This window comes from Peromyscus leucopus, chromosome 4 (genome assembly GCF_004664715.2).
Source record: "Peromyscus leucopus breed LL Stock chromosome 4, UCI_PerLeu_2.1, whole genome shotgun sequence".
Taxonomy (NCBI): Eukaryota; Metazoa; Chordata; class Mammalia; order Rodentia; family Cricetidae; genus Peromyscus; species Peromyscus leucopus.
This window is the reverse complement of record NC_051066.1, coordinates 121,903,983-121,929,071: the sequence shown is the minus strand read 5'-3', so window position 1 is coordinate 121,929,071 and position 25,089 is coordinate 121,903,983. Positions and strand designations below refer to the sequence as shown.

The following is a 25,089-nucleotide window of genomic DNA, read 5'->3' as shown; positions in this document are numbered from 1 at the left end:
AATCAGCAGGATTAGTTTTGTGAAAATGGCTATTACCAAAAGCAATGCCCACATCCAATACATCCCCTTCAAAATCCCAATGTCATTGATCACAACACTAGACAGAGCAGTCCTAAAGTGGATACGGATACATAAGAGCCCCTGAATAGAAACCCTGCCCAGAAATCAATTCAAAATGGCTCAAAGAGCTTCATGTAAGATCTAAAGTGCTGAAATTGCTAGTGGAAAACACAGTCTAACACTGTAAGATAGAGGCACAGGCAAGCGTTCCCTGAGCACTCTAACAGCTTAAAAAATAATAACAAGATTTGACCAATGGCATTACTTGAAATTAAAAGGCTTTTGTATAGTAAAGGCAATCATGGCCAGGTGTGGTGGCACATTGCCTTTAATCCCAGTACTCAGGAGGCAGAGACATCAGTGAGTTTCAGGCCATCCCCATCTGTATAGTGAATTCTAGGACTGCATAGAGAGACCTTATCAGCAAAGGCAAGCAATCAGTAGAGAGTAAAGAGATCACCTATGGGAACATCTTTGTCAACTACACATCAGATAGGGGATTAATATCTAGAACATATGGAGAACTTTCATAGTCAGGCATGCTACTGCATGCCTTTAATCTTAGCACTAGGGAGGCAGAGGCAGGTGGATATCTGTGAGTTCAATGACAATCTGGTCTATATAGTGAGTTCCAGGACAGTCAGGGTTATGTAGAGAGACACTGTCTTGAAAAAAGACAATCAAAACTCCAAAAATGAAAGCTCAAAAAACATCATCCAGTCAATAAATGGAAAAAAAAAATCTATTGAACAGAGAGTTTTCAAAAGAAGAACTACAGATGCCCAGTATCCTTAGCCATCAGGGAAATTCACATTTGATCTATACTGACATTCCATTCTATCTCAGTTAATATGGCTACATCAAGAAAACAAAAAACAGATGCTGCTGAGCATGTGAGCAAAGAGAAACCTTGATGCAAGGCTGGTGGGAATGTAAACTTGTGCTGCCTCAGTGGAAATCAATATAGAAATTCTGAGGCGAGAGAATGAGGATCAGGAGAGCCTCGGGTAAGGGCCGCAAAACCGGCCTATTGCAGAGACCACGTAGCCCTGGGGAAGACAGGAAACCACAGAGTGTCTGAAGGTGACCTATGATTTGCCGTAATGATAAATGGCACACAGTTGGGTGGAGATGCAGGACGTGATGCAAGATGCTGTATCTAGAACAACACGTAACAGAGCGTACGCAATAAAGCTCGTGCTATGAAAATGAGCCAGAAACATGCACCCTGGTGACATAAAAGCCCCATCTTTCGTGCCACCACATCCGCAGAGCCCTCCTCCACCCAGAGCCCTTCTTCGATAATGACAATCTCTGGCTCGGCTACAACCGTGTGTCTCTACTCACTTCCTTGTTTAGGGTCACAAGAACCTGGAATCCCTTCAGAGGTGCACTCTGGACCCCAGTGTGGCAGGGAAGAGTAGGAACTGTAGACTGACATGTTAAGATGAACATATGGAAGGTGGCAGAGAAAGTCTGGCAATCTCTTCCCCACCTGGGCTTCACAGGACAAACGGAGCATGCTCAGGTCAGTTAAAGGCTAGAAGCCCTTCCCTCCCTGGGCCTCCTCTAAGGAACAGAAAATACACAAGGAAAGCCTGGGCTCAACAAACAGGAGAGGCTGGTGCCTTAGAAATGTCCCATAAAGGGCTATGCACCCTGTGGCCCAACTCTTGGGGGCTGTCCCTTCAGCTCACCAGCATAATCGTACTCTCTGGACTACTTTCCTTTTATCAAAACTGGGTCTCACTACACAATGACTGTCCTGGAACTCAGTATACAGACCAGGGTGGCCTTGATCTCACAAACATCGACCTGCCTCTGCCTCCCTCCAGTGTGCTGGGATTCAAGGTGTGTGCCACCAAGCCCGGCAATGTTTTCCCTTTTTTTGCTTTTTTGTTTTTTTGGTTTTTTTGGTTTTTTTCAAGACAGGGTTTCTCTGTGTAGCTTTGGAGCCTTTCCTTGAACTCACTTGTAGCCCAGCTGCCTCGAACTCACAGAGATCCACCTGGCTCTGCCTCCCAAGTGCTGGGATTAAAGGTAGGCGCCACCACCGCCCGGCTTATGTTTTCCCTTTTTTAATAAATTCTATTTCTAACCATGTATCCCTAGTGCAAACCTTTGTCTGGGGACACTAAGCAAGCTTTGCCTTCTCTTTATCTCTTCTTCAGATTCTGGGTAAAAGCCAAACATGCCTCCCCGGAGGCTGGTCTTCCTCACTGTCTTTCTGTAGCCCCCCTCCCGTCCTATGATGGAGGTGTTTGCTGAACTTGCTGACTTTCTTATACTCAAAAGGCAGGACTCTTTTCCTCTTCTCCTTTGTCAACCTCCCCAAACGCTGCCAAGGTTCACAGCTCTCCTGTCCTGTTGTTTTTCTTTAAACTCTAATAAAACTGTCCTTAAATTCTTGCCAAGTCCATTGTAAATTTCTTTTATCAATGAGTCTAAGAACCCAGAATGGAACTTTGGATTCCCTGGTAACACTGATATCTGTTCCTCTCAAACTGAAAAATAAAACTACCATTTGATATAGCTATCCCTCTTGGGTATGTACCTGAAGGACTCTTAAGTCAGCATTCCACAGAGATCAACAGAGATGCTTGTACATCCATGGCTATTGCAGCACGATTCATACCAGTCAAGACACGGAACCAGCCTTTAGTTGCTAATTAATGGATAAGTGGATAAGGAAAATGTGGTATATACAGGCAGTGGAGTTTGTCCATCCTATAAAGAACAATGAAATTATGTCATTTGCAGATAGAACTGGAGATCATGATAAGTGAAATAAACCATGCCCTCAGAAAGACAAGTAAGTTTTCTCTAACATATGGAATTTGACACACACACACACACACACACACACACACACACACACATCCCTGCATATGCACACAAATAAGTGAATGCACACACACACACAGGATATCAAAATAGAAGGGAGATTATGTTGGGCAGGGGAAGAGGACTAAAGGGACAAAGGACAGGGGAGTAAAAGAAGGTAACAGAGGAAAGACATATCATATGTTTTCTCTTATGCCGAGTCTGAACTTTAAAATAGAATATGTACATATACACACAGAGGTATGTATACATACATGTGGTGTGTGTGTGTGTGTGTGTGTGTGTGTGTGTGTGTGTGTGTGTGTGTGTGTGTAGATGGCTCAGCAGTTTAGAGTGCTTGCTTCTCTTTCAGAGGACTAGATTTCAGTTCCAAGCTACTCACTCACAGAGATCTGCTTCCCACGTGCTGGACTAAGACTAAGGCCGTGTGCCACCAAACCTGGGAAAGTGTCTTCTTCATCCGAAGACTTTAGCTTTCCTGTCCAAGTGTTACAGTAGCTTTGGCCAGGGCTCCATGGAGGCCCTTCAGGAAAACCTACTTTTCTGGCCTGAGTGGGGAACTATAAAAATTAATCCAGCCAGCCGGTGGTGGCGCATACCTTTAATCCCAGCACTCGGGAGCAGAGGCAGGCGGATCTCTGTGAGTTCGAGGCCAGCCTGGGCTACAGAGTGAGTTCCAGGAAAGGCTCCAAAGCTGCACAAAGAAACCCTGTCTCAAAAAAAAAAAAAAAAAAAAAAAATCCAGTGACTTAGGCTAATAATATCCTAGCCAAAGGACCCCTCTTTCCCTCCAGGGTGAGTTCACCGTAAGCCATTCTAAATCGACAGGAAAAATCAGCCCTTTAATAAGATGACTCACTTTTCCTTCCGGGATTCCTAACCCCTTGGGCAGTAGCCTACACAGACACAGTCTTGCAAAGCCTTGAGTCTGCTGCTGCCCTGAACTGCTCAGAAAAGCATCCTTTTGCTTTCTCTTTCTGTCTCTCCTCTAAGAACGCCTTCTCAACACTGTGGCTTCACTCTTTCTCTGAAGCGTCACTCCTCACCGGTGGCTGCTCGTCCACCATGTGCTGACCCCCCATGTCTAATTCATGCTTTTTCTCTTTTTCTCATCTAGCTCCTTTGGGGCAGCTGCTGAGATTAACAGCTTACCTACTTCGGGGTTTTTCTTTTAAACACTAATAAAATTGTCCTTAAATTTTCTTTTGAGTCTATTCTTAAATTCTTTGATTAGCAAGACTAAGAAGCAGAAAGGGAAACATCGATTTCCCCAGTTAGCATGTGTTGACTGGTGACCCCCACCCCCACCCCAATTCCTATCCAGTAATACAAGCCAATAAGATGCATTCAGGTAGCCCACAAACAAAGGCATGCTCTCTGCTCCCCTCTGCAAATGCAGCTTCCATAACAGTATTTGCCTTTCTAGGATTTTCCATATTTTCAGAGAGAAATCACACTCCAGTAAGACTATGAGTAACTTCTCAAAATTCAATTAAACTGCATTTGCTCCTAAGAGTGTGAAATGTGATGATAACTAATCCAAAAGTAAAGTTGGGAATGTCAAAAGGAAAGGCCTTGTTCCACTTGAGCATTCTGTTTGTTTATTCACAGTAACCTTTGGATTTTAAATTTATATAGAATGAAAATACAAGAAAATTCAAGAGTTCATGTGAACAAGAAGTCTTCTATAAAGTAGATACAGTCTCAACCAGAAACTAATACAAAGTTTGCAGAAAAAAAATAAAAAAAAATAACAGTGTCTATTTTGCTCTGGGGAAAAAGGGCCAGTTAACTTGAAGGTGTAGCTTTAAATACTCTCTCACAGAACCGGAAGCTAGGTGAGCTCAGACCTAATCAATACATTCTCAAGGCCTGTTAAATCCCTTGATGAGGCTAAACAGTAACTGGAGTGCGGAGTTTTTAACCTGTGGTGCTGAGACAGGTAGGGAATATAAGGGAGAATACAGAGACCTCCAGCTTCTTCTAAAAGAGAGACTTAAGGCTAGCCTCCTCCTCCTCCACTACCACTACCACCACCACCACCACCACCACCACCACCACCACCACCACCCCACCACCACCACCCCACCACCAGGCCTCCCTGAATCAGAATCCAGGCTCTCCTTTTTCGGAGGCCAACAGGGCAAGTGGCAGGAAGCTGAGGCTGATGGGGCAAGGATAAAAGGGATTCCTCGGGATGGAATGGGATCTCCAGGACCCCCCTCCCCCACACCCTCCCTCTGAGCTTGGGGCCCTTTAACAACAATCCACCAGCCACTGAGAATGGAGACAAAGGTCAGGATAAAAAACTTCCCTTCCCTGATAGACAAACTCCCAAAGGACCCCCCACTTCTCACCCTTTCATCTATTGCAAGCATTCTAGCATTCCTTCATTATCGGAGGGGCTACATTCCCCGACTCCCAGTGAATTCCTGAAACCACAGGCAACCTCAAATCCTTATATTCTGAAGTTTTCTACACACATGAAGGGGTTAAGTGGTGTCACCTCAAATAGGTCAAATTGGTATTTGAAGCTAAAATGATTAAGGAACTGTGACTTCAGAAAGGGCCATCTGGGCTGTCCTTTTAGGAAAGGACAGCAAATCATGAAGAATCTTTGGGGAGGAATGTCCTTCCTTATGCCAAGGCAGGAAAGCAGCCTTTAGTTTGGACTTCACTCTCTCATGAAGGTCCCTGTATACATTTACAATTAAGAAAGGCCACATGTTTTCTCTTGTAAATCAGCTCTTGAAGTAATTAGGTTCCCAGACCCAGTTCAAAAATCCACATATGAACTAGGGGCAGCTGGGACAACCTTTATCTCCTCTTTACCTAATAAAAGTCAATTTATCTATGAGGCCCAGCAAGAGCTTACCAACAATGACTAATGATAACACAGAACACTATGACTTACTGAGAAAGCTCAATGACTCTAATGACCAAGAAGGCTTCCAGGGGACTAATTGGTAGATACTGAACGCAGCATGGACACATTAGACAAAAGGGTGATTTGTGTTCACGTAGCACAGAACAAGGCATATGACATTTCAGAAGTAAAAACTTATGGACTGTGTCTGGAATTTTCCACATAGCATTCTTAGATTGTAGGTAACTAAACATTGTACAAAATGAAATCATACCCAAGAGGAAACTCCTGTAGCCGTAGAAAAGTGAACAGTAGACATTAGGGCTGAGAATGTCTGGAAATGTCTCCAAGAAGCTCTAAACATTGCAAAAACTATTATTATTTCTATTTCTGTGGGAAACCCTAGAGCTGGCTTTCCTGAGTATTCCCCTCAAGTTGCACCTGGGGTAGAGCTGGAGGGTTGGGCAGCCCTTGGGGGATGCAACTCCTGAATGAGGAGTCTCACATGTAGATGACCAAGGGATAGAGGTGTTTCTTACCCACTTCCACAAACACCATGGCTTGGCACTTAGGTAGTTAAGCTCTGCCAGTGGATAGACCTGGGCCCTGGGCCCTGTTCCACCTCCAGCTAATATGACAAGTTGCCTCGTCTCCAGACCTCGGTTTTCACAGTGTGGAATGGTATAGAAGACCCATCTTAAAAGGGAAGATTTAATAAGATAAATAAAAAACAAAACACACAGACACACAGACACACAGACACACAGACACACACATACACACACACACACACACACACACACACACACACACACGCGCGCGCGCGCACACACACGCGCACACACGCGCACACACGCGAGCGAGCATGCTCAATGTGGTTCTTATGATGAGCACTTGTGATCTTGTTTCTGTATACTACCTATAATCTTTTGCAAAAAAAAAAAAATCAAGTGATGTCCTCGGTTACAGATTAGAAGGCAGGCTTACCTGCACCAGGTTCAGAAACCCTCCCTGTTATAGACAACGGGATGCTTGTGTTCAAAATCACAAATTCAAAGTAGATCTCGTTTGGGGGGTGGAAAGACAGCTCAGGGGTTAGGAGCACCTGCTGCTGTGGCAGAAGATCCAGATTCAATTCCCAGCACCCACATGGCAGCTCACCCCCATCTGTAACTCCAGTTCCAAGGAATCCCATGCCCTCTTCCGACCCCCAAGAGCACTAGGAATGCAGGTGGTACACTTAGATACATATGGGCAAAACACTCTTATGTACGAAATAAATAAAAATCTAAAGAAAATAATAAATCATGACATAGAAGATTTTTTTAATATAATTTATTTTTATTGTATTTGCATTGACTTGTGAGGGTGTCAGATCTTGGAGTTGCAGACAGTTGTGATATGCCATGTGGGAGCTAACACTTGAACCCAGGTCCTCTGGAAGAATAGTCAGTGCTCTTAACCTCTGAGCTATCTCTCCTGCCCCAAAGTTGTTGTTGTTGTTGTTTTAAGTAGGCTCTGTTTTCAGGAAAACTAGGCAGTTAAAGAGAATGAACCAGCAGCCAACCTTTAAACTGCAATGTGTCCGAGGACTTTGGATGCCATGTTGAGAAAAATAAAATTCTGCATTCACTGCCACACTGCTAGCCCTAGGCCAGCATCAACTTCCCCTGGCTTTCTATGGAAACTGCTAACCATGCAGGTGTAGCCCAAAGCTCCCATTTAAGCTCCAGATCTTTCTAGACAGCCTACTTGACAACTCCTCTTGGGCTCTTATATGGCCATCAAACCTAACACATGCAAAATGGAAGACTTCACTGACACACATTGTTCCTTCCTGATTTGCCAACACAGCACCTCCATTGATACAGGAGGTCATGAGAAATCTCCCTCTTGCACACTCTTCACACCAAACTTATCACGGTCCAGCCCCACAACAATCTCAGTCTTTCCCATCTGTTGCTGAGGCCGCTCTCTTGCCACTGAAATCCTGTCTGTAATCAGCAAGCAGCAAGATCATCGAAATACTATATGCTGCTATAGTGTCTCCCAAGGGCTTGTAGAGCAATAGCCGTGGAAACTAACCATTCAACATAGTTGAACCAACCTTGTTGGCACTCCACAGCAACTGGATGGATTTCACTTCCTTCTGTCTTCTTCTAGAGTCGGAACTATTTTATAGGCATTTTTGATCCCTTCACGTGTCGCTGAGAAGGGAGAACCATGGCTTTTCCTGATGGGAAAAAATCCCCTGTATTTCCGCAATCTTTTGCTCTTCATCTCTCCCCCACTTCTCTAGCTGCACAAAATTACACGTTTTATCATAGGCTACTTGAAGAGCAAGAAAATATGCCCAGTCAACAGTCTTAATCTGGCTGTTCTTGGAAAAAGACATCAGGGTCGGATTGGATTAGGCACCTCATGCGATTCCAGGATCCTGGTCTCTCAAGCAATCCCAAGACTCTTTCCTGCTCTAAGAAACTGAGGCTTGGCTACCTGAGAGTGGGAACAAAGAAGATTGATATTCAAGTCACTCTTTTTGTACCATACTCCATACAATCTGTATTTGGATGCTGGGGCTCTTTTCTTAATACGTCTCTAGAGGCACAGGTCTCCAGATGCTGCCTTTGATAGCTGCGTGGCAGCCACCTAGGGAAGTCATTTCATGGGATGAACTTCAGGATTTGAATGAAGGTCAGGGAATTGGGCTGGTCAGGAGCACATCAAGAGTGTAACAAGAAGTTATGAACCAGCTAAAACTACCCCCTTTGTGCTGATCACATTTTATAGTTTAATCTTACAAATCAACACTGAGTTATTTCTTATTTTCATTATCACAGTCTATGGTATGATTTGATATGAATGATCATTACCAGAGTCTCTGTATTAGTAGGAATTTTGAAATTCTGCTGATCTCCCAGTCATTTGCCCTCTAGCATAGCTGAAGCCTTTAGCAAAGATTAAGGGGTGATGTCTCGGGGGACATTAACCTGAGCCAGACAAGTGTCATTAAGAGGCAGATATGGAAACCAGCCACTAGTTTAATGAGCAGCCTGTCACAAGATCAAGAACCACCCACATTGTTTGTCCAATAAAGACAGGGACGGTACAACAAAAGACCACCAAGTGAACGTGAGAAATGTCTTGTCTTGCAGTTCTAGAGCAGAGAAGTTAGATGTCGGGATGCCAGCAAGGTCACACTTGTCTAAAGATGCCAGGAAAGAATGGGTTCCTGTCGTCTCTCCCAGATTCTGGTAGCCACAGTTTTATACACACACACACACACACACACACACACACACACACAAAGAGATATTCTACAGATATGAAAGCCATTGCTAAGAGCAGAGAGACAGACAAGAGTTGAATTGTAGGCCTACTTTCTTAAACTTTTCCATTGTAAACAAGTTTCTCTACCTTTCCATGCCTGGATTTCTACAACTTGAGAAAAGGGGAAAATAGGACTATTTCACGAGTACCATAGGGATGACACATGAGGTAGCCACTTCGTGGGTTTGTTAGCGTGCTGAAATGAGGCCATCAGGGGAGAAGGCCCGTTCATGCAGTCAGTAAGTACCCTCAACTGCTGCAACTACTACCTGGGATCATGAAGTGCTCCTCAGCGGCACATCTATCTCATTCAAAGTGTCATGTGAACCTGCATGGCTCCAAGCTCAGCTTTATGCCCTACAACCCTGGCCTTCACATGGGGCTCAGTGTTTAAAAGGGATCCCGCTGGGGGCGGGGCTCCTCATTAGAAAATCTAATGAGGTGAGACTCAAAACAACTGAGGGTTAACAGCAAGGAAGGCATGGGTGAGCCTGACAGGTCCATCCCAGGCAGAGCATTCGGCCTGGAGCAGGGCTCCAAAGGATGGATGGAAAGGACTTGGAGGCAGCTGGGCACAGACCTTCCTGTGAAGAGAGCTGTGGTGGAAACTGAAGCTGAGAAAAGAGGTGAGAGATGGATGCTGTGCCAAAAGAAGTTTCTGTAAAGATGGACGATGTTAAATTGTGATTGTTCCTGACTAGAGAAGGTGAGGGACTTGTGATTCAGGAAATCGAATGACAATTGCTGCAGGAAAGTCCTTGACCCTTGACAGGAACACCAACTTCCCATCCACTGAGAAAGGAGGGAGGCAGAGCGTAAGCATGCATGCAAATCAGAGACAGTCCTATAATGGTGGGAGTGACTGATGGTCCTCTAAATCAGTGGTTCTCAACCTTCCTAATGCTGCAACCCTTTAATATACTTCCTCATGGTGTGGGGACCCCAATGATAATATCTGGTTGCTACTTTATAACTGTGATTTTTTGCTACAGTTATGAATCCTAATGTAAATATCTGATATGCAGGATCTCTGATATGGGACGCCAAAGGGGTCAAGACCCACAGGTTGAGAACCACTGCCCTAAGTGAATTTTTGTTGCTCAACAAAATGAGAGTCGAGAGGGTGAAAGGCAACAGGTGTTTGAGCAAGAGGAGTCAGGGTAAAATAATGACAACCCTGAAGGTGAGCGGCATCACTCGTGTGGGGGTCCAGGACTGCATGTGAAAGAGAAAGGTGGCTGAATGTCAGTATTTGTCTCGTTCTGCTTCCTGTCGATGGACCGATCACTTCCTGACCCTTGTCATGATGCATCCGCTGGAACGGATCCTTGTCATGATGTGTCCCCGGAAACTGTGAGCCAAATAACCCTTCCTTCCTTAAGCACCTTTCGTAGGGTATTTGGTGGCACCAGGCACGTAACTAACACAGTCTATGAAGATTCTGAAACAAAATTGTATCACAGTTTTGGCAATTTTCCCAGTACACACACATACCAGTTTCCTCAGACAAGCAGGATGGCACAACTTCAGTCCCAGAACTCACTCGGAACAGAGGCAGGTGTATGAGTTCCAGGCCAGCCTGGTCTGCATAATGACATCCTGTCTCAAAAAAACAAATAAACAAAACAAGCAGTTTCCTCAAAGGCAGTTTTGTTAAATTATGATAACATTTATCCATATAGCTGATTGTATACTTATGCTATCTTAAGTTAGTAAAGTTTAAAAACTTTTATTTCTGCTTCTGAAATGATTGTTTTATTAAGTAATCAAGGGCCTATGGACTTAGCTCTGGGGGAGAGCACTTAATATGTATGAAGTCCTAGATTCAATGCTCAGTGCAAAAAAAGCCCCTCAGTAAATGCAAACATCATAGCCCAGTGTGATGGCACACACTGGTAATCCCAGCACTCAGGAAGCTGAGGCAGGAGGATTAGGAGTCCAAGGCCGGCCTGCATGCTACATAGCAAGACCCTATCTCAAACAAACAACCATATCAAAAACAAACATAATAGTCTTGAAGTTGTGAGTGCAGCTCAGTAACAGGACGTACACTGAGCAGACACAAAGCCCTGGGTTCTGTTCCCAGCACTTCCCCTAACATCATAATTCCCGAGAAATATGAAGCCTTAGGGTCTAGTCAGACTCTTTCTGGGAGACCTGAGTGCACTTTTCCTGGAAAGCTTTTGTTTTGTTTTGTTTTTCGAGACAGGGTTTCTCTGTGTAGCTTTGCGCCTTTCCTAGAACTCGCTTTGGAGACCAGGCTGGCCTCGAACTCACAGAGATCCGCCTGCCTCTGCCTCCTGAGTGCTGGGATTAAAGGCATGCGCCACCATCGCCCGGCTCCTGGAAGCTTTTTATACTTTCACTGTACTGTCTTTCACAGAAAAAAAATAAGCAATCCTCCAGGAAGATTCCAATCAGTTGTAGGCTGTGGGGAAACCATAGCTAAAACATCATCCCATCCTCCTGGGCTCTCAACACTCTCTCCTTGTAGTTGCTAGTTTTCTTCCTTTTGCCATTCCTATTTGTATGGTTCTTGATTCTTAAACTAAGTGAAAAAAAAAAATTAAAAAAAAAAAAAAAACCAAACCCACATACACTGGTGGGGAATGAAGAAGGGATGGATTCCTACATTATATCAACGGCCCTAATTATACCTTATCATGGAGTTTTCCCTGAAAGACAGTATTTTAAATCTCATCTGACTCTGTGTGTTCTGCCACATTATTCTGCCCTCTGTGTCTCAAGAATTACTCCAGCTGCTGCAGGCTCAGAATAGCAGATGCATGAAATTCTTCCTAATACTTTATTACTGGTATACTCTTCATGTTCAATCAACATCCCTTGGTAACAATGTGCTTCATTTCTGAAGCCTCCTGTGATTGGTTACTTTAAAGCAATTTGCATATCTGGCTCCTATTACCAGAGCCTATCAGAGATGAAGAGGGTAACAGGAGAACAACGCAGAGAGGATGGAGGCCGGAAAACAAATGCAGACTCAGAGGATCATGGGAATGCATGGAGTAAAGACCTGGCAGGAACTGGCCTGGGGGGTGAAGGTGTGTACTGCTAAGTCCTGGCATGATTACAAAACTCTCCTTTTGATCTTTACGTTCTCTGGTATCTTAGATCTATAGTTCTCAATGCCTCTGTTTTATACCTCATCGGTTAAGTTTCAGGGAAAATGGAGCCAACAGAAATAGAAATGGAGAGCTGGTGTGTGGTTCAGTGGTGAAACACCTGCCTGGTTTGAGTAAGGACCTGCGTTTGATCTCCAGTACCAATCACCACCACCACCACCACCACCACCACCACCACCACCACCACCACCACCCTCCTCCACTCTGTGTGGCAGCTCAGCAGGGAAAAGGCACTCACCACCAGCCTAGCAACCTTAGTTCAATCCCTAGAATCCATGGTGGAAGGACATAACCAACTTCCCCAGGTTGTTCTTTGACCTTCACATGACCACACATGCCTACATACATCCACACAAAATAAAGAAATAAAAATCAAACTAAATTAGGAAACAAAACAGATGCTGTTTCCCAAAAGGATATCTGCATACCCATAGTCATCTCATTTTATACATAGTGGGAATATATATATATCACCAAAGGGATACAAATCTGTATCAGATTTGTCAGAAACAAACATAGCTTAGAAAGATTAGTCTCTGGCTGCCTAGTGTAGCCCATTCAGGCACCAGGAAGCCATCTATGTTGTCACAATTTGGATCTTCACTTTCCCCAAGACCTATGTACTAATGACTTAGTACTTTCCCCAAGATCTATGTACTAATAATGACTTAGTTCCTAGCCCCTAATGCTATTAGGAGGAATATAAGGTAGGCGGAGACTGGAGCTCAGTCTCTTTCAGTCTGAGGATTCCTAGACTTAAGAAGTCTCTAGTGGCTGCTGCTCTGCTTCTCTGATCTTTCAGCTTTCACCCTGATATCTGACTCTGGGTTTTTATTATTAAGACCAATTAGGATTCATGCTACAGTGGAAGCTTTAGAAGTAGATCTTAGTGACAGGCAGTTAAGTCACTAAGGTTATCTTCTTGAAGGGAGGAGTATTAGGTCCCCAGCTACTTCCTCAATCTCAATCAACTCCCCTACTCCACTACACACACACACACACACACACACACACACACACACACACACACCACACGTACACACACACTTGCATGCATGCATCCACGCATGCCCGCATGTCCTCACGCACACTTTCTGTCTTCTACAAAGTGAGCAGCTTTGCTTTACAATGTGAGTACTGTCTTGCCCCAGACCTAAATGATGGGGCCAACCAATCATGGCTTGGAACCTTGGAAATCATAAGCCAAAATAAACTTTTTCTCCTAAGTTGACTCTCGGGCTATTTGTCACAGCGACAGACAGCTGGTAGGAAGAAGGTCCTGCATCTTGTACCAGCAGGGGGTCAGTCAGAAGAGACGAAGAAGAACTATTGGTGACTACCTGCCCTGTCCCATCAAACAAGGCTAAAGCCAGGCACCATAAACTCTGGCAGGATCTCAGCAGGAATAAAGATACTCAAAGAGAAGAGACACTCCCATCTCTCTTTAGCTATCCCATTATTGAAAACAATGTACTCCAAGAAATTGGAACTTCCCCAGGAGTCTCACACACCAGAAGAAGGAAAGGGTGCCAGCCCAGCTGGAGGAAGAAATTCCATACAGTTCTCACTTGTCAGACTACCTTTCCAGAGAGACTATATCTGTGACAACGATGGGTGGGAGGGACCGCACCTTGACCAGAACTGCTTAAACACACCTCCTGTTATTTTATTTAAATCTGAATCTTGCATCATGACTGAAGCCAGGTGCGTGAGTCATCGATGGACCTCTTCACTCTTCTCAAAGTGGCCACAATGGATAAATCTAGTTTCTCTTCTTTTCACCATTGTTTGTCTCTTAAGGGTTGCCAGGGCCCCAATTCGGACTCTAAGAACTTCGCTATGGCAGGTGCTGCTGTGGTCAGCCCACACACCCTCAGGTCCCTCTGCCACGCCCACTCCTGCACATCTGCATGGTACATCTCTGCTGGGGAACGGCCCTCCCACTATGGGATTCCCTTTGCCAGTACAGAGAAGAGAGCTGAAGAGCTGGGCACAGCCCTCAGCCAAAGTCTGATGGAGTACTCCAGGAATCCCCCTCTGCTCTGGTTGTGCTCATGGGCCTATACTGTTTCCAGAACTTTCCTATGGCACACAGCAAATTTTCCCTCTGTGCAGCTGGCTAGATGTGCATCCTTATCAGGCTTCTTTCCCACTTGGCTCCTTTTCTCTCCTCCCTATTTTTTTCTGTCCATAGAACATTTCTTAGTCCATCTTCACCTTGGAGCCTACTTCTAGAGAACCTGGTCTAAGACAGAAACTTCTGCCAACTTGTTCTAGGTAAAGAAGGCTGATCCTTCATGTATAATTTTAAAGACACACATCTGTATAGGACTCTGAGCATCTGTTTGTGGACTAGACTGTTCCTTTACAGACTTTCACCTCCTCCCCATGCAATAAAAATGTAATAATAAAAAAAAAAAAAAAAAAAAAAAAAACCAGAAACCAGGAACTATTTCCCAGAAGGATAATGTGCATCTACTGTTCAAGGAATGATGTTGCCCAACACTGTCCTCTGTTTATCATGCACACATAAGTTATTGCCTCCCTCCCTGGCCTAAAAACCCTCAGAGGGCCTGGCCCACATCCTCCTTATCTTTCTACATGCTTCACAGAGGCCAGCTGGAGTCCGGCGTTCTAAGCAGAACCCTGATAAGCTGTCTCCCCCCCAACCCCCCATAGCCCCTCGCCCCAGGCACAATGCTTGCTGTTAAAGTAAAACCAATGAATCCATCTTCTATCTTAGACATCTTCCCTGTGACCCTTCTCGGATGCTCAGGACAGGATTAAGTACCCCCCTTTTGTAAAAAGTCACATTACTCTTGAAATAAAAGTGATCTGAGTACCCACCCTTTCTTAGCTTTGCTCTTAGAAACAACTCTGCCTCTAACCTCAGAGTCCTGTGGAAACAGTTTAAGAAAGGGGGATCATTGGTGCCATAACAAACTGTAGTTTCCTGTCTTGTGTATGTCATTGGTGTAGTCTAAGGTCACTCCGTACACTGTTTAAGGAGAAATGCATTAGGCATAATTGAAGTATGAGATGTCCTGGAGGAAAACTGTTAATAATACTGGATACACACCATCTGTTAAGGCAGGAACCTCAGAATATAGGAAGAATGGGATAGGGTTCCCCATGGACAGATGGCCACAAAAGGTACTCTACATGGAAGAGGGACAGCAGAAGAGCTGGCTACAGGTCATATACCAGACCTCAGTTAACCTTAATGGGGAGCCAAGAAACTTTATGGAAGCCACTCTAAATGAAACATTGTCACAATTGGAAGGGTGCCCCCCTGTCCACAGCCTCACCAATTGCCAATCCTTTCCTCCCCTTCCCTCCACAGGCCTGTCAGGCAGGTCTGGTGTCCACAGGGGTGGAGTGCTGTCCTTCCAACATCCGTCTAGCCAAGAGCAAGGGGCCTTCTATTGCTCTGCTCCCTACCCCAACCCTGCTGCTTGCCCACTAATGAAAACAGCATGGTTGTCATTGACTGCTGAAATTTGGAATTTGGAATATCCCAGGAATCTCATGCTGGGAGAAGGGGAAAGGAAGAGGCTCTAGGGCCAACCAGAGGAGGAATTTGTCTCCCAGGAAGAGATCTTACAGTGTTTGACAACTTTCCACGCCAGCCTGCAAGAGAGACCTGAGCTAAGACAATGGCAGTCACCAAGGGCAGGACCATACCTCACCAAGGCGGCTTAGTTATGCATACCTCTTTCTAGTCTATTTAAACTGAAACATGTCAGTAAAAGCATGGTTTTGGGAGTCACATGACTTCTTTGTTTCTCTTCTCAAAGTGACCGTGTAGAATAAATTTATCTCTACTTTCCATTATGTCTCTTTAATTGGCTTGTAGCGAAGCCTAAGCTGTAAGGGCTCCCAGGGTCCAGACTTTAACCTGAACAACTTCAGGAATGCAAGTATGAAGACTTCATTCATTGACAAGTATAACAACAAAAGTTTCCCAGTTGGAACTTAAAAATGACTCAAATTCTGAGAGTTCAGGCAATTGGAAGATTACACACTAACACTCTGCACTGTCACGCAGCCAGACCACCATCAGACCTAAGTTCATAGCAGAAATCAGAATAGTTTTTGAGTTTGTTTCCCATTTGGAAACTAAAAGCTCATCAACATCATTTAAATCACTCTTACTGATGATTTAAACAAAACACAATATATCTTTATAACTGTTCCTACACAAAACCAAATCAGGGATTCCCAAGCAGAGTCCATCAGCCTGGCTGGCATTCAGAGATCCTTGAAACCATGGATTCCTGATGACAAGCAGGCTATCTTACCACAGGCTGGAATGTCTAGAGCCTCATTTTAAAACAAGATCTAACTTTATTTTCTTGGCCTTGTCCATAAAACAGCTATGTGTCAACTTTTACCAAACTACTAGGAAGTTGAAAACATTTCTGCTGTGAAATAAAAAGGTTGTTTAGCCAGGCAGCGGTGGTGCATGCCTTTGATCCTAGCACTTAGGAGGCAGAGGCAGGCATATCTCTGTGAGTTCAAGCCAACCCGGTCTACAAAGCGAGTTCCAGGACAGCCAGGACTATTACACAGAGAAATTCTGTCTTGAAAAACAAAACAAAAAGTTGTTTAATCAACCATTCATTATAAATCAACCATTCATTAATAATCAATATTTATTATATCAACCTTTTGCCAATGGCTGTATCAACTTGTCCCCAGACTCTCGACGCTTCTCTTGGTGGATATTAAAAATACCTAGCCAGGGAGAGCCTGGGTCCTAAAGAATCCCTACAGATGCTGGTAACTAGCAGGTCGAATGTTCTGATCAGCACAGGCTCTTCCTGTCCTTTTACACACACACACCTTGGACATGAGCGTCCAGAACTCTGCTTTGACCTTCTTCCTGTCTGACCTGGAGCTTCACCCTGGAGAAGTTTCTCAACTCACTGTGCCCCAGTGACTCACTGTGTCCTGGTAACTCCTGTGCTTCCGACTGCTCACTGAGTGTTTCTGTAGAGCTGGGTGATAGACAGGCTCTTTAACTCAGCAGGTTAGGACTTGAGGGATTGCTCAGTCAGTAAGGTAACACCTTGCAAACACAAGCCTGAGTTTGATCCCCAGGATACATGTGAAAATGTAAGGAGAGTCCTTAGGGTTCCCTGGCCAACTGATCTAGCCTAACTGGTAAACTTCTCAAAGGAAATGGCCTAGACACACACACACACACACACACACACACACACACAATTTTAAAAAGGGTGAAAGAGAACACAACAGTTTAAAAATCATGCTAAGAGCCACACATCCTGGTGGCATATGTCTATGATCCCAGCACTGAGAGGCTAAGGCAGGATGATTCAATTCAAGGCAACTTAGTGACAGCAAAATAAGACAGGTTGCTGCTGCAACTCAGTGGTACAACACCAGCCTCATACTCAAGCGCCTGGGTTCAGCTGCTAGTGCTGGGGTCAATAATAACAAGCAGGCTATCTTACCATTCAGTATTTCTTCCCTACATGTAAACACATGCCTGTGTGCACGCACACCCTACCCTAACACACACACACACACACACACACACACACACACACACACACACACGCCATGAACTTAGCAGATGAGTCCTTATCCTTTGAGGCATTTTCTTGACCTCATCTGGGTACCCACCCCACCTGACAGAGAAGCTCATTCTTACTCTTGACTTTAGTGATGTCATTCTGCTGAATGCATACAAATGTCACTCTTAACAGACTTCGCAGATAAGTGACAAGGCTCAGTACTTATTGGAGATACAGAAATGTCACCATAGCCATCTTTACCATGGTGTCAGTCCATAGCTCCCCTTTGAGTCTAAAATACTATCCTCTTTTTAGGTCTCTTAAGTTGCGATGGAGGCTGAATGGAGGGCTTATAAGTCTGTGAAAAGTTCCCCAAGAGTAGAGTTCAGACTAACTTTGATTTAGAAACACCTGCCGTCCAACAATGGATTCACAGGAACTAAAGGCTGCACCTCCCAGGTGAGGAATAGCAGCTGGAAACCCTTTGTTCCAAGTCTGAACTCCCCTCATAGAACGGCTGCTACTACTTTTACATAAGTAAAGGCTGGCGCTGACATCCTAGAAAATCCACATGAGCAAGTGAGTGAAGTGAAAACTCACTGAGTGGGTGCATCTTCTGACTCAGAGATTTGATAAACCTCAATGAAAGCACTTTCTGGCTGAATAGTGGCTCGATGTGTGTGTGTGTGTGTGTGTGTGTGTGTGTGTGTGTGTGTGTGTGTGTGTGTGTGGCCCCGGTTCACCCCCAGCACTTCAAAAAATATGTTCAGTATAAGAACTCTGGGGTAGCCAGCTCAGATGCATATGTGGTGGTTTAAAGGGGGTGTCTTACGCATTTGAACACTTGCTCTAGATGCTTGGGAAGGCTTAAGAGCTGTGACATTGTTGAAGGAAGTGTCACAGGAGGTCAGCTTTGAGAGTTTAAAGACATCTGCCAGAGTTGAGTTCACACTTCTCTGATTCACGTTTAAGGTTTAAGATGTGAGCCCCCAGCTTCTGGCTCCTTCCACTACGTCTACATCTACCATCATGGACTCTAAACCTCTGAGACATAACCAGTAGGAAAGTAGTTAATACAGTGCAGCTGCCTTTGTGAACGCTTAGAGCTGGGCAGTCTAGCTGAGGTGAGAAGGCTTCAGGCAGTCTCGCAAGGCAGCTCCAGAGCCTCAGATCTAACTGAACCCTGGGGACTGGACTCCCATCAGTCAGAAGTACAGAGCAGGTAAAACAGCAGCTTCCAGAGTGAGTGGTTACTAGGCTTTCCTGACATCCAGAATGTACATCCTTAGCGCCACTGCGAACACTGGATGGAAGCTACCCTTGGAAACTGACAAAGCTGGCAGCAGGTCTGGGGTTAAAAGTAAGGAGCATCTCTCCAGTGAGACTCCTTGGAACACAGTTGTTTCCAGAAGATCCTCTGTCACCACAGGGGGTTTGCACACATGCCACATGATGGTATCATCCTAGAGTCCCTGTGAGCATTTCCCTAACAGTTACCAAGCCATTGTCACTCTAGTGAATCTCCTGCTCTAGGTCGTGATGTTGCAGTCTGGGCAAACCCTTTGGGGTGCAGCTGGACCTGGAGGCTGGCTTCCCTTGGTGCTCTGACCTGTTTGGGCCTCCATATCCTCATCTACAAAATGTGATTTGGATTGTGTGAGAAACAATTGAGTTGCCATCTATAAAAATAAAGGTCTATGAAAACATTATCTGCTTCCTTCAGAGCTATTACCCTCCTAAGGTATACTTCCTGCTGTGTACTCCTCAAAGTGCTTTTAAAAAAAAGGGATACTCTGGTTCATTCATTCATTCACTCATTCATTCATTCAACCCACACTCCTTTAGTGGCAAGTCACAAGGGTTAGGATTTGGCTTTGGGAAGCTCACTGGGGGCAGTGAACAAGTAGAATTCATGGCATATGCTTTAGAGGGCTCACCAGGCAAAGAAGGAAGAAGGCAGGGCAAACTTCCTTACTGAAACCATTAAGATCCTTGAAGAATCATTAGACATCTTGGATAGACCAACAGGGGTTGGACATGCTATGTTATAGGATGCACATGAAGAATGGGCCTAACGATGGGGTCCTCTTAAAGGTCCCCTGATAAAGAAAAGCATGTAGCTCTGTCTCCAAGAAGAAGAGGAGAAGGGCTGAGTTAAGTAAGGAGGGAGCAAAACAACTCTTTTTTTTTTTTTTTTTTTTTTTTTTCAAGACAGGGTTTCTCTATGTAGTTTTGGTGCCTGTCCTGCATCTCACTCTGTAGACCAGGCTAGCCTCAAACTCACAGAGATCCACCTGGCTCTGCCTCCTGAGTACTGGGATTAAAGGTGTGCGCCACTACCACTGGGCCAAAACAATAAAGTAGCTATGGGCCATGACTTTGGAGAGGTAACAGGAAGGGTCTCCTTGGAGGATGAGAGCTGCTGGGGTAGTTTCTTGGTTGCTTTTCTAATGTTGTGATAAAACGCCATGGCCAAGGCAAATTACAGAAGGAAGGGCTTATTTGGGACTTACAGTTCTAGAGGGATAGGAGTCCATCACCACAATTCAGGGAGCATGGAGGCAGGCAGGCAGGCAGACATGGTGCTGGGGCAGCAGCTGAGAACTCACATCCTGATCCACAAACAGGAAGCAAAGCACCCTGGGAATGGCATGACCTTTAAAACCTCAAAGCCCATCCTTTTGACACACCTCCGCTAACAGGTCACACCTCTTCTGAATCCTTCCTAAACAGGTCCACCAACTAGGGACCAAGTATTCAAACATATGAGCCTGTGGGTCCACTTGTATTCAAACCTCCACCGGCATCATCTCTCAATAAGCACTTGCATCCCCTTGAGGGAACTCATTACTCTGAGAACCTATCTGCACATGAGGGAATTCCTGGTTGCTGGGGGTTCCTCTCCATCATGTTCCCCAACCTCAATGACCTAGAACAAACCCCAACCCAAAAGCTCCTGTCAACAACCTTCTTCCCAAGTCCTAAATATAAAGGTTCCTTGCTGTCCCGCTCCACCCTCCCCAAATCCCCTTGTCCCCTAAAGGAGGCAAAAGCATGAAGAATGTGAAAGTCCAGAGACACAGGGAGCCTGAGGCCAGGAGAAAAATGAGCCCCTTATCAAAACATCCTCCCTATCCTGAAGTAGGGGAAAGGTTAATAAAAGCTCTGCAGTCAATAAACAAGACTATGCCGAAAGCCCAAGCTGCCCCGAATGATGCATGCCATTGTCAACCCTCATAAACCACAGAACAGGGACAAACAGGGATACTGGTCCCACTGAACAATAATGCCCAGACATAACCAGCATCTGTATTTAAAATGTTGACATTTTGCTCATCAAGGATCTTTTAAAACAAGTTACTATTTATCTTAATTTCCGAGTGTTGCCAAGTGTTTACATTTCTTCAATATTTACAAAGTCCTGTTGGTGGACAGACCATGTTCCTAAGAAACCACAATGCCTCTAAGCTCTGCAAGGAAGCGCGGCTGCACTGTGTGCAGATTGCTGGTTGCCTCTGCAGAACTAGGAAAACCCCAGGGACTCCAGGGCTCTGAGAAGAGAGGCGCCTCTCAAGGCCCAAAGGCCGACCTTGCCTTGTATTTCTTGGCAATACTTCATCCGCTTTCCAGCTGAACTTCTGCGAACCCTGCAATCCCAATCCCGGGGCCGTTGCCATAGCAGGAAGGTAGATGCCACGCTCCTGAGAGCCCTGGCTAAGAGTGGAGTACCAGCCCAAAGGGAGACCCCCTAAGCTTCTCCTGCCAGGACTTGCTGACCCCTCTGCTCTACTGTAGGGGGAAAGCGTCGGATCACAGCGTGAGCTCTGCACCGCAGCAGCGTGACCGTTGTGGTTTGACTTGCCAGCACAGGCATATTTGACACCCGGCAGGTGGCGTCGCAGGTAGAGTTTAACAAATGTCCCCACCTCCCAGCTCCGGTGTGCGCGGGCGTGACACGCACACACATACACACACCACACACGCACGCACCTGCGCCACCAGTCATCTCGCCCACACCCTCGGTGGCTGCAAAGGTCAGTCGAGGACACCCAGTGATCCTCCTTGGTTCCGAGCCCGGAATGTCACCCTGCCTCAAGTTCTAGCGCCCTGACTCGCCTTTGCTACCCCGGCCCTCCACGGGTCCTGCAGGACCGCTGAGGACGCCAGTTGGTTGGTTCTCTCCTCCTAATCTCAAGAGACAGCAGAATATTGGGGCACTGCACCTCGCGGCTGGTACCCGGTTCTCCCCACTCGAGGTGGGGGTCTCCAATGCCGCCGCCCCTTACCTCGCGCCCTTGGTGCAGATCCCGGAGGCGGGGGTGACCGGCAGGTCGGTGACTGAGCGGGGCTAGGATTCCCCGCCCTGGAGGAGGAAGAGAAGGCCAAGGGGCGGAGGGGCGTGGCTGGGGGGAGGACTGGGGGGGGAGGGAAAGGCTTTGTGTCTGCCTCCGCCCTGCCCCTTCAAAGATCCCCTCCTCCCAGGTCTCCTCCCAGCTTCTCTGAGACCCAGTGGGGGCGAGCCGGTTGGAGGTGAAGAGCAAGGCGCCTGCGCGACCCCTGGTCCCGCCCACCCTCGGGCACTAATCGGGTTACCAGGAACTCTCAGGCTGGGACGTGTAGGACTGAATCGAAAAGTTTACCTAACCCGGAGCAAACTTGGCTGGACCCACCCCGACCGTCCTGGCTCCACTTGGTTCCCTCTGCGCTCCCCGCCACTGCCAGAGTTTGTTTCTGGGAGGTTTCCTCTTTCTCAGATGCGTGCAAAGCACCTCCCTTTAGACCAATTTTGGATTGCGGGAAGGGGCCGCACGGACTGGAGAAGTTCAGCTGCCAGGGTCCCGGGGATGGGGTTGGGGGTAGGGGTGGGGTAGGTATAGTGTGGGGCCAGCCTGGGGTCAGCGCTGGCCACTGCCGCCCAGGTTTGAGTGTGTGCTGGCCACTCTGGGCACGCACCATGGAGAGGTGGGGTGGAGTTGGCCCTTTACTCCGAAGTCTAAACCTCGCTGGAGACCAAGGAGGAAAGGGACAGTGCTGGAGACGGTGATCCTGTGTGTCTAGCTGGCAATTACCGAAGTGCTAAGTGGCCGGTGTCACGTGTCACAAAGGGAACAGCTAGGGTGTTTAAAGAGACCCGTGTTTTGTTCAGAATTGGAAAAGGAATCTTTATGTTTGTTTCCTTCCTCCTACGGCAAAGGATGGGTATTGGTGAAAGGAGGCTTATAAAAAATTTTTTTTTAAAGTACTTATCAATCACCAGGAATCTAGCACCAGCAAAACCTAAGCCACCGACTGCACTCCTCTTTGTGTGCCAAATCCCGTTTAATAATTTAGTAGCCGCGGTGCACCCGGCGTGTTCCAAGCTTGAGATGTGTGGGACAATAAGTCATCTGCCCTGCTCTGGTGGCTATGATATGCAGAGGGCTAAGGGTGGGCTGGCAGGAGGAAAGCCATGCACACCACAGGCAAATCACTGGGATGTGACACTCAGAGACCAGCGCTGAAGAAAAAGACAAAGGACGTCATGGATAGCTGGAGCCCTCGTGAATGGCCCAGGTTATAGAATGAAATAGGTTGGGCTGCATATGACCCCGCCTGCAGGTGGTGCTTGGAAAAAAAAGGGAGCTGAGCAAAGATTCTCTGCGAGGAGAAGTGTGGAGCAGAGACTCTGAGGGGAAAGATGGAATAGCTAAAGCAAATTTGAGCAGTGGGTTCTACAACTGATGCAGCTGAAACCCCCAAAATAGAAAACAGAGAAGGAAACAGGCTAGAGAGAGAGGCAGGTAGCACGGAGCAGGCTTGCAGCTCGCAAGTGGGAGAGAGGTACCTGGAATCCCACGGATTTTGAAGGGAGCATTGAGAGGTCCTAGGACAGAGGTTCTCAAGATGTGGCTCGCGACCCCATGGGGTTTTGCATAGCAGATATTTACATTATGATTGATAACAGTAGCAAAATTACAGTTACAAAGTAGCAACGACATAATTTTATGGTTAGGGGTCACCACAACATGAGGAACTGTATTAAAAGGTCAGAGCACTAGGAAGGGTTGAGAACCACTGCCCTAAGAGGTTGGCTGTGTGAGCAAAAGGAAGGTGTGAACAAAGTGAGTGTCCCTCCCTTTCTCGGCCTCATTCAGCCTCAGAGGGTCTGCTTTAATAAATAGTGAGCCCCAGGTTAGTGCTGGCCTCCAACCCGCGCTCATTCTTCCTGCTTACCCTCTTACGAAGTTCCTTGGACAGTGCTTCCTGAACCACCCTTATGGGTCTCTTCAGGGTCCTGGGGTCCATTTTGTCCTGCTCTTCCCTCAATCTGGAAAATATGTTTTAGTGTAGGAATCTGTCTACCTGTGGAATCCCTACACGGGGAATTCTAAATGGACCATTGCCAGCATATACGGGGTGTGGGGGGATAGCTCTGAAAAGCTGCACTGTGGGGGGAACTTGCATCTATAATGTGGGTATAGAGTCATTGCAAAGGACCTTTTCACTGGAAGAGGAGAGCAGGTTGACACCTGGCCCAGAGTGGCTTTTTGATGACTGTCAGTTGGGGGAGCGTAACTAGCCAGAAGAACTTCTTCAGTGCATTTAGATCTCTTCTGCCTTCTTTCCAGTGAGCTCTGACCTTGGTCCACTGGCTAAGAAGCTATTACTGTAGCTTCTACTGCCTACCTCTTTCTGCGAGTCTTGCACTTGGTACATGGGACATGTTTCTACACAGTTCGTAAATCCATATGCTTTTTTTCTTATTAGCGTGTTTATCACTAGTTAATTTTGTGGGCCAAAATTGCTGAAGCTTCAGAGGGAAAAAAGAGCACAAGACTTTCCTATAGTGCTACATTCTAAATACCGCTGTGAATACTTAGGCTTCAATAACAAATCCGACTATACTGGGACCTGTCCAAATTCTGTGAGGGGGTGGGGGGAGAAGGAGAGAGAAGGGATGGAGCAGTGTGATGCCTGCCCTTAGTTCCTCTCATGCATTTGCTTCCTGTTTGGCAGGTTTGGCTCACCACCCAGGGGCCCTTTCAATGCACACTCTCAGGTCACTGTTATCAACACGGAACCAGCTAGCCAAGATGATGTCATTTCTACTGAAGTTTTACCTTTGACTTGAACAAGCGGCACTGGGTCTAGAACTGCCCTCCAGAACTGACACCACAACACTGTTTCTTTCCCCTGGGTAGCAGGGTAAGTAAAGATGAATGTCATGGGCTCATAAAATGCCTGGAAAAGAACAGTTTAAGCTGCAAAATAATAATTGATGATGATTATGATGATGTAGTTGTTTAATGATCTGTGCCAAGAAGGGGTG

At 46.1% G+C, this 25,089-nt stretch overlaps 1 protein-coding gene across 1 annotated transcript in view; it reads right to left on the bottom strand.

The window, feature by feature from the left end:
• Rin2 (Ras and Rab interactor 2) overlaps window positions 1-22,186 on the bottom strand; it is a 219,938-nt gene extending 197,752 nt beyond the window's left edge. The window contains exon 1 of the mRNA XM_028881863.2: window positions 22,067-22,186. The gene's annotated coding sequence lies outside the window, so the exon portion shown is untranslated. The remainder of the gene's footprint in view (window positions 1-22,066) is intronic.
• Between the last annotated feature and the right edge of the window lie 2,903 nt (window positions 22,187-25,089).